This window comes from Budorcas taxicolor, chromosome 5 (genome assembly GCF_023091745.1).
Source record: "Budorcas taxicolor isolate Tak-1 chromosome 5, Takin1.1, whole genome shotgun sequence".
Classification (NCBI taxonomy): domain Eukaryota; kingdom Metazoa; phylum Chordata; class Mammalia; order Artiodactyla; family Bovidae; genus Budorcas; species Budorcas taxicolor.
Window position 1 is genome coordinate 22,117,108 of NC_068914.1, and position 15,281 is coordinate 22,132,388.

The following is a 15,281-nucleotide window of genomic DNA, read 5'->3' on the forward strand; positions in this document are numbered from 1 at the left end:
TTCTAAAAATAATTGAAAAATGGTATGCAGCAAGCCTTTTTGTCTTGATTCTTAAGACCAAGAATTCCTTCTCCCTGAAGTATAAATCTGCCTCTATTATCTTTCTTTATCTGTTCTATTTCCCTCTACGCAGAAAGAAAACAAGGTAAATGACCAAATAAGTCCAAGGGCTAACAAGATTCACTCCATAGTGATTATATAAATGTATTCTGCTGCTGCTGCTGCTGCTAAGTCGCTTCAGTCCTGTCCGACTCTGCGCGACCCCATAGACCGCAGCCCACTAGGCTCCTCTGTCCCTGGGATTCTCCAGGCAAGAATACTGGAGTGGGCTGCCATTTCCTTCTCCAGTGCATGAAAGAGTGAAAGTGAAGCCGCTCAGTTGTGCTGGACTCTTAGCGACCCCATGGACTACAGCCTACCAGGCTTCTCCGTCCATGGGATTTTCCAGGCAAGAGTACTGGAGTGGGTTGCCATTGCCTTCTGCATCTACTTAAAAGTCAGATTTCAGTCTTCAGTTGCATAAATTTGAAAGAAAAGAAAGTGTTAGTCATTCAGTCGTGTCCGACTCTTTGCGACCCCACGGACTATAGCTCACCAAGCTCCTCTGTCTGTGTGATTCTCCAGGCAAGAATACTGGAGTGGGTTGCTATGCCCTTCTCCAGGGAATTTTCCTAACCCAGGGATCAAACCCGGGTCTCCTGCATTGCAGGCAGATTCTTCACTGACTGAGCCACTAAGGTCAATTCTACAGAGGAAAGGCAAAAATTGGAAAAAAAAAAAGGAAACTAAGTCATTTAAAATATTTTAATATTTTAATTACCAAGTCAAAGGAAGCTATGGAAAATCCGAGAAAGACAAAATTTTTATAGAAGCTTATGATCTTAGATCAGGTATGAAATAAGACAATTATAAAATATCTATGTTAATCCAAAAAGAGTGGAAAATGTAAGGGTATTATCATAATTACCAGTTATAAATAAATAAGTTGTTCATTATTTCCATTGAAAGAACAAACTGACAAACAATATCTATTCAATGTGTGAATGATTCAGTTAATCGCTTTTCATGCCTCATTTCTGACACTTTTTTGAGAGACATAAAAATATTGAAGTGATTGAAATATACGGTGCTGGAGTGACTTGCACATAATTTATTATTAACTGTTACTCTTATTTCTAAAAAAAGTTTTAATTTTTTTTCCCCAGAATGAAATAGCTTAAATGCTAGTTGCCTCAGGGTTTGTTTTGGTAAGAACATTACCATCTGGTAATTTCATAACCAGTAACAGTTGAATGATTCCCAGGGAGCTCAGTGGTAAAGAATCTGCCTGCCAGTTCAGGAGATGTGGGTTTGATCCCTCAGTCGGGAAGATCCCCTAGAGGAGGAAAGGCAACTCACTTCAGTACTCTTGCCAAGAAAATCCCATGGACAGAGGAACCTGACGGGCTACAGTCCGTGGAGTCACAAACAGTCAGACGTGATTGAGCGACTGAATGTGTAAAACAGGTGAACAGTGGTGCATACTTTTCATGTATTAAAATTTTATACTGGTTTTCCTGAGGAGAGTGGTGTTTTCTCTGGAACACCAAGACTGTAGGGAGAAGTGGGAATGTCCTGTAGTGGATTTCTTTTTATCTTATTGTCCATTATAGTACCATATATAAATACACTCCAGTGGATGACTTTGAATCACAGATGATTTGACAGAAATAATTTTAAGATATATTTTAATATATATATATATTTTTTAGCAACTCCCATTTGCAAACTTCTAGATCTTTCATAAATATACATGTATAGCCATTTAAAGCCAAGTTATTGGTTATTCAAGGGATTTGTTGAAGTCCTAAAATACAGCCATGAGAAAAGTGTTGCTTTTATGAAAAATGTCAAAAGATTAGAAGGGAGCTTTGAGCATTATACAAATTTTTTAGGCTCTGGGATATTCAATTTATGGAAAAAAGGATTTATTTACTCTGGAAACTAGGTTTGGTTGTCAGATCTTGAACTTAGTTAAATAATATAACCTTATTTATATTTTTTTGTGCTCTAATAAAACTGCATAATATTGTATAATTGGGCAATTTATGTTGCAAGATAAATTGATATAAACTTCCCTCTTCAAGTCTCGTCACCCTTGCTCACTATGTAAGCAGACATGTATGTATCATGTATCACTCAAGGAAACGGTGGAGAAAAGGAAAAAAGGAAGCATATATAGACATGGAAAAGATACTTAAATATATTAATCATTGTATAATTTATTTAGGGCCCTGAAACTAATTGTCCCTTATTAAATTTTCTGTGAAAGTTACTTATGGTATGTCCTAATGAAATGGATAAAATGAATGCTATTTTATTCATGGAATTCAAAGGCATGATAAATTATTTCAGTCAAGTATTACTTAGAATTACATCTTCATAAATTTATTTTAAACCCTTATTTAATTTTTATTTCTGCTCTTTTACTTATTTTCTTTTGATTTCTATTTAGTAAACATTTTCAAACTATAATTTTTTAAGGGAATGTGTTTACAGCAAATTTAGCATGCATTGGCAAATTTAACAGCAATAATAAAATGTAGCCTGTTCTAGTCTTACTAGCTGAAAATATTTAATTACGCAAGTGTTTTAGTCCATAAATTGTCACAAGTCCTTTTGGAAGTAGATGGGGTACAAGCCTGAAAAGGAGTGGTAGAAATCATCGAAGCCTTTTATTTCGGCTAGCATTATGAACTATGAACATGGAATTTCCAGCTAGCAGATGGAGATCTAATAGTGTTTCTCAAAGCCTCTCTGGAGATGGTCCAATTATTTGCCATCACCATTCCATCCTGCTCTTATTGCGCTCAGGAATGTAAATGTCAGTATTTCACACTAATGGTAACAGGGCCTCATGAATTGAAAAGCAAATTAATTTTCTTTGTAAACCAACTTGAGTTTCCCAGACTAGATATTGCTGCTTCTTAATAGGACTTAAGGACAGTCATGAAACTTCAGAAACCTCAATGCTGCTGTAATTTTATAGTCATTAAAAAATTATACAAATTTTTTTAAATTGGGAAAAACCCATACACCCTGCATATGTAACATTTCAAAAATATTCAAAACACTCACACTAGGAATACTTTAGGTATTTAATAGAAATGGTTCCAGTCTAATAAACTTAGTATTATGGGCTCATTTACTACAATACAGCATGGGCCATGCTATAGATAACTATCTAGAGTAGAAATTTATGTGAAATTTATTTTAGAAAAAGATTATTTGAATGTAATACACATTTCACATCCATATTTTGGATTGTCATGACTACCCTCGTCATATTACACTTCATAATTCACGAGAATGTTTTAGGGGACCATTAAGACACACGTTCTTTGGTATTCATTAAAAGAGCATTTGTCAAGATCGATTATCTTCGTGTTAATATCAATATATTCTGAAATTCTAATATTAAAAATATATATATATTTATAAGTGGGAAAATCACAAAACTGTGCTTTGAACTAAATACTGAATTTGCTTCAACTGTTTTGGCTCAGCTTAATGCAAGTTGCATTCTTAAGAATTTAATAAGAAATTGCCTTAAACACCAAACAAGCAATGAAATCCTTTGGGAATATCGGTAGTCTCATCAGAGAGGAATTTGTTAAGGGAAAAATCATATTTTTAAAAGTGAAAAGTTAATGATGCTGAACACCTACCAGAACAACTGTGCTTATTACTGTATCAGATGAACTGGCCACTTTACTAATATTTCTCACTTTCTAAAAGAATTGTTTGATAGAATAGAATACAAAAGACCCTACATATACCCTAAATTTCATTTACTTCGATATCAGTCATGTCATAACCAGTAAGTGGTGAAAATTTGAATTGCACAGGCAAATACAGCTCTTCTACATTTTCCCACATATTTCTGAGGTCTGAACTGCAAAGTCGGCTTTCACTCACACACACACACACACACAGGATTTACTTGGGGCATGTTAAAAACAAAGCATCTAACAATCCATTACATTTATTTATTATTTAACAAAATTCATGTATCCTGCACTTACCATGGAATGGCTAAATTTAATCCTCAAATCATGAGGAAGATTGTGGAAGGGGAAATTTAAAAAAAATCTTCTTTAGTATTTATATGTGGAAAGAAACTGAGGAGCTAACTGTTGGAGGAAAATACTAGATGATTTTCACTTTACCACCTATCTTAGTCCTTGGCATGTTATAGTAAAAAGCTGAATAAATTAATACTTATTTGACTGAATTGGATTAAAAACACCAAGATAATTGTGGGTATAATAGAAAAGATAATCTCTATACAAATAAAAATACTTTGAATGAAAATTGTACCTGTGAATGAAAATGTATAACTATCAAGTGGACACAGAGATACCTGCAAGTTAATAGTTCAAATGACAAGTAAAATTTGATGGAAAGAGGTTTCTCAGCCTCATTTGTGGTTTAAAAAATAACAGCTTTGTTGACAGTTGTCTGTACTTAAAATGCAGAAATAATTCAGCTTATTTTGTTAAATTTTGATATTTTGTCAAAAAAATAAAAATATTTTTTGATATTTTGTCTCCTTGGAAGGAAAGTTATGACTAACCTAGACAGTATATTAAAAAGCAGAGACATTACTTGGCCAACAAAGGTCCGTACAGTCAAGGCTATGGTTTTTCCAGTGGTCATGTATGGATGTGAAAGTTGGACTATAAAGAAAGCTGAGCGCCGAAGAATTGATGCTTTTGAACTGTGGTGTTGGAGAAGACTCTTGAGAGTCCCTTGGACTGCAAGGAGATCCAACCAGTCCATCCTAAAGGAGATCAGTCCTGGGTGTTCATTGGAAGGACTGGTGCTGAAGCTGAAACTCCAATACTTTGGCCACCTGATGTGAAGAGCAGACTCATTCGAAAAGACTCGGATGCTGGGAAAGATTGAGGGCAGGAGAAGAAGGGGACGACAGAGGATGAGATGGTTAGATGGCATCACCAACTCAATGGACATGGGTTTTTGTAGACTCTGGGAGTTGGTGATGGATAGGGAGGCCTGGTGTGCTGCGATTCATGGGGTCGCAAAGAGTCGGATACGACTGAGTGACTGAACTGAACTTGATATTTTGTGAAATATTTCACTATAGTAAAAATAATATCGAGTAAATGTGAATATTAGTAGTGGGTCTGTTTTCTTTTCCCAAAATGATATTGATCATGGCCTTTAATCATGTTCTACTTTAGTTTCTTTATTTGCGAAATGTAGCAATCAAGATAAAAATTGTGTTTACTTTTTGGAATAAAAATTATGGTTAGTATTCACCAATTTTAACATAAAGACTGAAAAGGTTTTAAAAAGATAGTAACTTGTAGGCCATTTTTTCCACCTGATGCCAAACAGTAATTTGAGGATGTTATTATTGTTAGCTTCTAAGAAATTATTTGATTTAATTCACAAAATTATTTTAAATGAATAAAGTTGGCTGAATCAGTTTTCAAAATGCTTTATGAACATTTTACTGAAACAGACATAACATTTTCCACAAAGGATTAATATAAGTTAACACTTCCCCACCCCAATGAATTATAAACACAATGGATAAATTTCAGTATAAAGAGAAATAGAGCTGAGGAAAAGCTGAAAAATATTTATGTCCATGTAGAAAGGCCCAAAGTTTGCTGTGGCCAGTGCAGAATCTGGGTCTGAACTGAAAGGCAATCAGGAAAAACCTGAGCTTTGTGTTTCTATATCCGTTTCTATGCCAGAGAAGTACAACTCTAACATTACTATTGGGATAACAAACCTACATAAATGAAAACATAATGTTCTTTCTTCACTCTCCTCTTTTTTTTTTTTTCATTTTACCCAGCTGAATACTGTTAGTCTTCTAGTCTTTAGTTCTCACTTTTGCCCAGAATTATACTCAACAGCTCTTAACTTTGATTTCACCTGCACATCATTGTGTGCAATGGCAGATACTCGAGTTAGCTTGGATTTTTTTTTTTTTTTTCTTATGTGAATGTCTTTTATGGCTCAGTCCATAAACTCCTTGAGAATAGGGACTGTATCATATACCTTTTATCTCTCTCAAAGATTCCTGCTTTCCGGTAGGCATGTATTAGGTGCCTGGATAATATGGATAAATGGATAATAAACACATCATTATATTGGTGACTTCAGTCGTAGCCTTAAGTGAATAGACATTAAGTGTTTCGCTTATGAAACCAACTTTAAATGGGCGGTTAGTAGGGGTCAGTTTGTCTATATATCATTTGAATTTGAATTCTTGTTCCGCAGTTTAATAGAAGTATGTTACATAATCACTTTGAGCATCATTTTCCTTATCTTTTTAAGGGCTAGTAATAGTATTTACTTCTACAGTTATTGTTTAATCATAGTTGGAGAAGGAAATGGCAACCCACTCCAGTGTTCTTGCCTGGGAAATCCTATGGACAGAGGAGCCTGGTGGGCTATAATCCATGAGGTTGAAAAACAGGTATGGCTTAGGAACTAAACAACAATTAACCATATTAATGAGTATTAGATGATTTAATTCAAGCACAATGTTTAGAAAATTAAACATTCATTAAGTGCTGTTTTTTAGTTGCTAGGTCATGTCCGACTCTTTGTGACCCCAGGCATGGTAGCCTGCTAGGCTCATCTGTCCGTGGGATTTCCCAGGCAAGAATACTTGTGTGGGTTGCCATTTCTGTCTCCAGGGGATCTTCCTGACCCAGGGTTCCAACCTGCGTCTCCTGCATTGTAGGTGGATTCTTTACCACTGAGCCATCTGAGAAGCTCTCATTGTTAATTATTATCATTTTGTCTTAAAGTGCTTAGTATTAAATTATTATTTCTGGAGATTATATAGAACTTCCTTCTGGTAGAAGTTATAGAGCATGTCAATTGTCTGTCCTCAGTAAGTGAACGTATATGACAGTAAGACCATGTCATCACTATAGAGAATTATATATATAGACTCAGTAGCTTAAAGGCTTACACTTACCTGAAATCTATATTTGATTATTAAGTTTAAAAGAAGTGACCCAAACTACAAGTTTATTTTTGTTACTTAAAGTGCTTATCTGTTAGAAGACTCCTCTACCTATCTCTTCATGGTACAGAGGAGACTTGATGGCTATAGTCCATGGGGTTGCAAAGAGTCAAACATAAATGAGAGACTTTCACATATGGTCATACCAAGCTGTCACATTGCGTTCACACATTTTCATCACATAATTGGAATCAAAGGCAAGGAAAACATTATTAAGGGCTACTACCCCGACCTTATGTTATTCTTCCACAAAACGATGAGTATGACAAGAGTTCATTGTGAAATATCCATGACTAAAATCCAACATTGGTCCAAGAAACTCAAATTTGAAGTTTGTTAAAGAGGAACTTGTGAAGACTTCTGAAGAATGTTCAGTGTACCAAACTTAAGATTTAATCAGACCCAAACATGAAAAATTGTTGACTTTACAAAGATCTCAACTTTTTCTCCAGATGGCAAGAATTCAGAGATATTCAGTGTCTTCCCCAAGATCTCTTTTACATAAATATAGTCAGACTAGAGCTAAAATTGGTCTCTAGGGTCTTGTCTCAGGGCAATAATTTCCTTCTTTTATAAATGAATGTAAAATAAGACCTATAGATAATGTATATTACAAGTGTCTTCATCATGAAAAGCTAGAGAGGAATTTGAAACATATTTCCAGCTCAACTGTGGTGGACATGCTATTCTAATAATCGCTTTATAGTGGAGTCAAATGATCGGGTGGATCTAATCTTTCACATTTTCATCAGACTGTTTGGGGCATTGTATTTATAGATCTGTAACTGAAAGCAACTATATCGTTGATGTAAAACAGTAAGAACAGATGAAGGATATTTAAAACAATTCATTTCTCAACATCAGAATTTGACTTGACTAGGTATATATGAATTAATGTAATTACTTACAGTTGAAAGCAACAGTTTGAGGCTTTTATTTGGACTATTTCAAAATTGATCTTGAAAAGAGCATTTGGTATTTAGTTTGAATCTTTTATTCTGATTTATCAGTATTCTCTGGAGAAGTAATGGTGATAATTTCAAAGTATTTTTTATCCTTAGTATTCTCTCTTCTGGTAGAACTAATTCTGTCTATTTGATACATATTGTTATCACAAACATGTTTGCTTTTATGTCCCTAATATCCATATAGCTTTTTACATATTGACATTTGATAGCATAAATGTTATTGTAAATTTTAATTACTAGTCTTAATTTTTAGAACTAACTGGAAGGTTATCTAATGAGAATGAATAACATTTCTTTTACTTACCTCTCAATATGTGTAATGTTTTTGTCCTCTTCATTGTACTTTATCATGTCTTCAACCCAGAAACAAGGAACATCTTTATTTTCTCAAATCAGAATTACTTTAGATGTTTCAGATGTAATTTCTGTATGCCAGGATGAACAGATATAATGATATTAGATTTAGGATGCTTAAGCTTCTTTCTTAGCTGTATTCATTAATTGTTTTAAATTTAAGCATAGTCTTATCACAGTTGTAGTAGTGGCAATTTTTAGTAGAATTGTGACTTATGAGTATTTTACTGGCTCTTGAATCCCACATGGAGCATAAAAGAAAAAAAAAATTTTTAATATGGCTGCTACATGTTCAGGTAGTGTGAGAAAATAAAATGATAATGCATCTTCCCAATTATATAACTTTGGCCTTGTACAAGTTTAGGGAGAAACAGAAGAGATTGTTAGTCCAGTGGTTTAATAAAAAGCTCCTAGAGACATTAGTGGAATCAAGACACTATTTAATAATTGTTTGCTAATAGCTGAGACTGAGGAAGTTTTATTTGAAGATGTGAGTTTAAAAATAAAAGTTTTATTTGGCCACCTGTATGTAATGATGAAAACATTTCTGTAAGTAATGATGCTTCTACAAAAAAATATCCCTACATAAACTTACCACAGGGAATATTCTGCAACCCACGTGTGAAATTGCCAGTTAACCATGATTGGTCTGTTTTTGACATTGTCATTTGCACTGAGTACTTTACTGACTGTTCATCTATACAAATTTTGCTTCATTTGCCAACATTCCCTCCATCTTTGACTAACTGCAGTTTGTATTGTGAATATCTACTGATCATATTTTTGTTTCAAGTTTATAATATAGCTAGGAAGATTGGAAATGAAAATACAATAGGAGTATTTAGGAGTACATATTTTTTGAGGAACTTCTTTCAAATGTTTATCCTTTTTAGGAAACAGTGTATAAAACTTCAAGAAAGTAATGGGTATTTCTTTCCATTAAGTTGCAGACTTGGGGTACTGAAGGAAATCTCTACACAGTGTAAAATAGCTTATGCAATTTTTCTGTTTAGGAATAGAAAAGCATGTTCTTTTCCTCATTTCTACACCCCTTATTAAAATATCTGAGCATAATTATATTGATTATAGTCTTTGTTTAACATTTGAAAATGTGTTATTGGGTAGTAGGAGCTGATTCTTAGTTTTCTTTAAAAAAAAAAATAGTGGTTGTATCTATTTCCTAAGTTAGTTTGAGAATGATATAAGGACAGCACAATACCTATTACATCGTAAATTAAGTCTTTCCTGTCTCCTCAACTCCAGTTTTTCAACTCTTAGATTATTATCCATGAAAGTAAATCATTTAAGTGAATAACCCAACTAATTTAGGATGGTTTTCCGATATTTCTGTTGAAAGAGCTAGTGGGGAACAAAAATCTATAAAAAACACAGTTTGTCAGGAAACAATCTGACCATTTTGTATATAGTTGTCCTTTGTTGTGTATTCTTCTAATCAAGAAAAATGTTCGGCAGGCTTAGCAAACTGGATTCACATTGGAATAGGAAATTACGAGGATAATTTTAGACTAGAATAAAAAGTAACTGAATGGTTTAGTAAAAGTAAGTTCATCTGAATAATATTTTGCAAAATTTAACATGACTCAGAGATTAACTCCAGAGATTCTGATTCAGTAAATCTAATATAGATCCAGGGGATTTGGGCTCATTTTGTTCTATTAATAGTAACTTTGAGGCTATGTTTAAACTAATGAATAGAAAACAAGTTTAAATTAACAAATAGAAAAATATATATAGCTGTCACCTTTACCCATTCATATTATTTAAATACTGTTTTTCATATTGCTGTTTTAATTGGTCAGTTGTATCCAACCATTTGTGACCCCATGGACTGCAGCCCGCCAGTACATGGGATTTTCCCAGGCAAGAATACTGGAGTGGGTTGCCATTTCTTTCACCAGGGTATCTTCCTGACCCAGGGATTGAACCTGCATTTCCTGCATTGGTAGGCAAGTTCTTTACCAATGAGCCACCAAGGAAAATTGTTTTTCAATTTAGTCCAGACAATTAAACTCAGCAAATGAAAATGACTGAAAATAATCACTCTTCAGTGTCTATAGACCTGCTCAAAACTAGAGATAGTCCTTTATTTTATTCAGTCTGAGGCCAAGACTGCATCATAGAACCTTTAAGGCCATGCAGTACAAGTGTGCTGCGTAACTCACACGAGATATTTGGAATCAGTTTAAAAGAACTGAATTACTGAGTGGTGTTTCAGATTAGAAAGCAAGAACAATTTACTTCAAGGATAATTTTTCACATAGTCATTTGATATATTTGAATTATTATTTGATTTATACAAAATAAAATTTCACTTTGTTGGGAAGACAGATATCATATAAAACAAAGTATATAAATATTTGGGAGAGAGGAGGAAGGAATTCAAGAGTTCTCTAAGTCCTAGATGACTGAGGCACTCTGTTGCTTTAAGCTCACCGTCCTTATTAGAAAGGTAACTAATCAACTGTGGACTTTTGCAAACATTGATTTTAACCCTAACTTAAAAATGTTACATAGAAGCAGCCTCCTATCTCATAATAAAATCCTAATGTAAGTCATGAGAGATCTTTACAAATAACCCATCACCATTCGATATATATATATATATATACATATATATATATTTAAATTTTTCAGATATTTCTTCTCTATTAGAGTTAATAGTAAAATGAAGGGCTTCCCAGATGTCACTAGTGGTAAAGAATCTGCCTGCCAGTGCAGGAGACATAAGAGACTCAGGTTCCATCCCTGAGTTGGGAAGATCCCCTGGAGGAGGAAATGGCAACCCGCTCCTGTATCTGTGCCTGGAGAATCCCATGGTCAGTGGAGTCTGGCAGGCTATGGTCCATGGAGTCACAAGGAGTCAGAAACAACTGAAGCAATTTAGCACAGTAAAATGAAGAGTTTTGAAAGCCTGGAACCCCTGCCCTTGGTACCTCTCTAGTTAGGGACAGCTGTGGGTGGTGAGTTGATGGAAAAGGCAATGGCACCCCACTCCAGCACTCTTGCCTGGAAAATCCCATGGACGGAGAAGCCTGGTGGGCTGCAGTCCATGGGGTCATAAGAGTCGGACACGACTGAGCAACTTCACTTTCACTTTTCACTGTCATGCATTGGAGGAGGAAATGGCAACCCACTCCAGTGTTCTTGCCTGGAGAATCCCAGGGACAGGGGAGCCTGGTGGGCTGCCGTCTATGGGGTCGCAGAGTCGGACACGACTGAAGCGACTTAGCAGCAGCAGCAGCAGTGGTGAGTTGAAGGTAAAAAAGTTGTTGGAGGCTCTTTCTTACTGCAAGACCAACTGTTCTCGATTTCTTATTCTATAATCCACTCATCTGGACCTTGGGATTTTTTATGTATTATGAAATTATTATATTTTTACCCAGAGTAATAAATAGTTAAGAGCTGTACCAATGTAAGATGTTATAGTATCTACTTTAGAGATTTCTCATCTTCTTTCCTGAGGTTGAATATCTGCTGGTCCTGTTACTTTTCCCTTCACGTGCTACTGTCTACCAGTTAGAAACTCTACATCAGATTTTTCTTTTTTCCAGTTTACAAATCATTCACATCAGGTACCTGCTTTCATGCTTTCTGTTTCTTTACTTATTTTTAATGTTTAGTATGACAGATGATATCTGTCTTCCAGTAAGGAATAGAGAAAAACAAATATATATTTTTAATGTCATATACAGTGATTTTATTTTAGAAAATATTTTTGCCAAAAAGATTTTGCTATTTCTAAGCAGTTTGTGGAGTCATGCTGATCGGATATCAAGTCAGGATTATGCTGTTTCTCTTAAATGTTAAATTTGGGCAAGTTTTCTTTTCTTCTAAAAATATAATTTCATATTAAAATATGTCTGATTTTATGGTTTTGGAGATAGGGATAGAGATGATAAAAATGAATTGATCAAGAATATGATTTACTTATTAGTGTATGTTTTATCATTTGTACATCAGTTTGGATGAATTGCTTTTTATTTTTGTTGGCAGGAGAATAGAGAAAATTATTCTTTATTCCTTCTAGGTATAAGAATTCATGGTTCAATAATTATTTTTTGCTGAAACAAAAAAAGGAAAAAAGAAAATTATAAAGGTTTTCCCAATTAGCTCTGAATTGAACCTGAGTTTAATTGAACATGTGCTAAACGTATGTTCAACCTTACACACTGAATCTGTCTCTCCGTCCATGGGATTCTCACTGGAGTGGGTTACCATTTCGTTCTCCAGGGGATCTTCCTAACCCAGGGATTGAACCTGGGTCTCCTGCATTGGAGGCAGATGCTTTAACCTCTGAGCCACCAGGGAAGCCCCTTATAACTATACACAAAATCTCAGTTTTGATCTTTGTCTTTTACCTTGTGCTTCTCAATTTTATTCTGTACCTTGGGGCCTGTATACATCTAATTCCCAGTAGCAACAATTCTACACACTTACAAACGATATGATTTGTTAAGAAACTGATGACTTGTTATACTTTCTGAATAGAGTTTTAATGTGAGAGCCCAGTGTAGCATACAGAGATTCCACTTAGCTCATATGTTATACAGATAGAGGAACTGATTTAAATTAGGGATGACTAAACAACATATTAAACATTTTTAAAAATTCTGTTTACTATCTGGAAATTCTCTGGCCCTAATCAGAGAGGGAAGGCTTTTAGATTAGCGGAAAGACTAATAGGATATGGTCTGAATTTTGAGAGTAGGTCAGTTCCATCAATTATTAGCCCTGTGTTCTTAGGCAAGTTTCAACTTCTTTGAGATTAATGTGTCTTCATTGATTATAAAGACATAATGTGAAATGTGGTTTGTAAACCTCAAAACACTGCATAAATTTGTTTGCAGCCATTGCTGTTACTGTAACCACACTGGGCTAAACTGCATTTTTCAACTTCAAATACAGAAGCATTTCAGTTGTTTAAATAAATGAATAGTAAGTAGGGAGACATGGAGTGGTTAGAAAGAAGAAATAGGAGATTATTGAATCGTGAAAAAGATAAGTTAGAAATAAGATTTTAGACACAAATATATAAATTGCAAATGTAAATATTCCAGATACAATCTCCGTTAGCAGGTTTTCATTTTCCCCCAGCACCCACACCCCTGGGTATGGTAGAATAAAAATTCAGCAAACAAGTAACCCAGCACTTTTTTTTTTTTTTCCCCCTGTTAAAGGTCCATTGGGTTTAATTTCAAATATGAGGAAAACAAAAATTCTAAGTTTACTTGGCTCTTATTGTATGTAGCTTATAGTAAGTCCTCAGATACACAGAGCTATGGTTCCAAGGTGTATGCTTCTATTTCTAGTGGTTCACTTTAGATGAACTTAAAATGCCTAAAAAAGAAAGTGGTTTGGTTCAGGAAATAAAGGGCATATATTTGTGAGGCTCCCTGGAAACTTAAAATTTCTAAAAATGATTTGTCAATTTGAAAATGTCTGGAAAGATATATAAAGTGCTCATTTACACAAATTAAAAGATATTTGAATCTTTGCAAGGACAACTTCTAATGAGAAAAATTTGCAGATGACATTTTGGTTTACATAATAAATAAAATTTTGTATCTGATTTCAGATCCACACATAATAGATTCATAATTAATCCTCTATAGATTTGCTAACTGCAAAGCAAAATCCCAGTATAGAGGATTAAGAATATTCTGACAGTAATAAATTACAAGAAAATTAGAAATCGGAAAAAATAGAGATTAAAATTAAACTGAAAATTACAAAAATTTTTGAATAGCAAATAATTTATGCAAAATATATTACAAAATCTGGAATGCAAAGTAGTTGATACAAGTACTGTGACATTTAGTTTCATTTAAATTAGTAAGTTTTCTCTTCCAACACTTTGTTTTTTTTTCTTCTGACTATATTTTCAACAAAAATTTGCTCTTCATTATTTAAATTCATTCTTCTTGAAGCTGCTCTTAAATTTGCAATGATAAACCTGCATAAAACTACAAATTTGAATTTCTTTGGAAGAAATACAAAATTAAATATTTGACATCAATTTTCACAAATTATTTTCTTCATTATTTTGACTGTCTTATCCCTTTTAGATATAGTCTCAACCTATTTTTGATGTCATAAATTAAACATGGCAACGTAAAAATGCACTTCTCCTAGTGGATCAGCAATTGAAACTTATATGTTTCACAAAACACAAAAGAATGTATGAATACCATAGATAAAATGACAATATTTTCAAACAGTAACCTGTGTCAAGCAAAGGACAGAAACAAGTTGATTATTTCAGCCTCTGAAAAGTCAAGTTTTCATAATTTGATTGAATTAGCTTTATAATACAATCAGATAATCAATATAGGATCCAGGGTGGTTTCAAATTACTCTGGTTATTTTTCAGATAATTTGGATGTGAAACTCATTATAAAATAGCAATATAAACAGTACAGAATATTTTAAGGATGTTTACAGTCTACTTCAGTGATAAAGTTCTTCACAATGGCTCTTGTTTATATTGAATGAGCTGTAAATATTTAGAGTTCTCCCCCAGGAGAAAATTGATGTAGCACACAAAGTGAAAATTTTCATATGTATTTTCACACAAAGTGAAAATTTTCATCCCTTTGAGAGGATCCTAAAATGTAGCCTCACCATTCTAAAGGAGAAATTGTTTTAAAAACCAGGCACATTTTGCCCAGACTGATGGTTATTTTTAGGTAAACCACTTAAGGTTAATTAAGAGAAAAATTTCTACTCTTCAATTATTATGCTTTATCCTCCCACCTTGGCCTAAAATAATGAGATGTTAACAAGTTTTTCTTTGTCCCTGGCAACTGTACCTTTTAAGTGTATCAAAATCTGTTGCTGTGGTTACGGCCTTTGTTTCCAGTGATGTTTTGTCCATGCTCCCCCCC

At 34.0% G+C, this 15,281-nt stretch overlaps 1 protein-coding gene and 1 non-coding gene across 2 annotated transcripts in view; one reads left to right on the top strand and one right to left on the bottom strand.

Annotated features, from left to right (window-relative positions):
- Positions 1-15,281, top strand: part of CTNNA3 (catenin alpha 3) — a 1,850,481-nt gene that overhangs the window by 576,825 nt on the left and 1,258,375 nt on the right. The window lies entirely within an intron of this gene.
- TRNAW-CCA (transfer RNA tryptophan (anticodon CCA)) lies at positions 12,633-12,705 on the bottom strand. Its single transcript has one exon. It is a non-coding gene; the product is annotated as a tRNA-Trp (tRNA).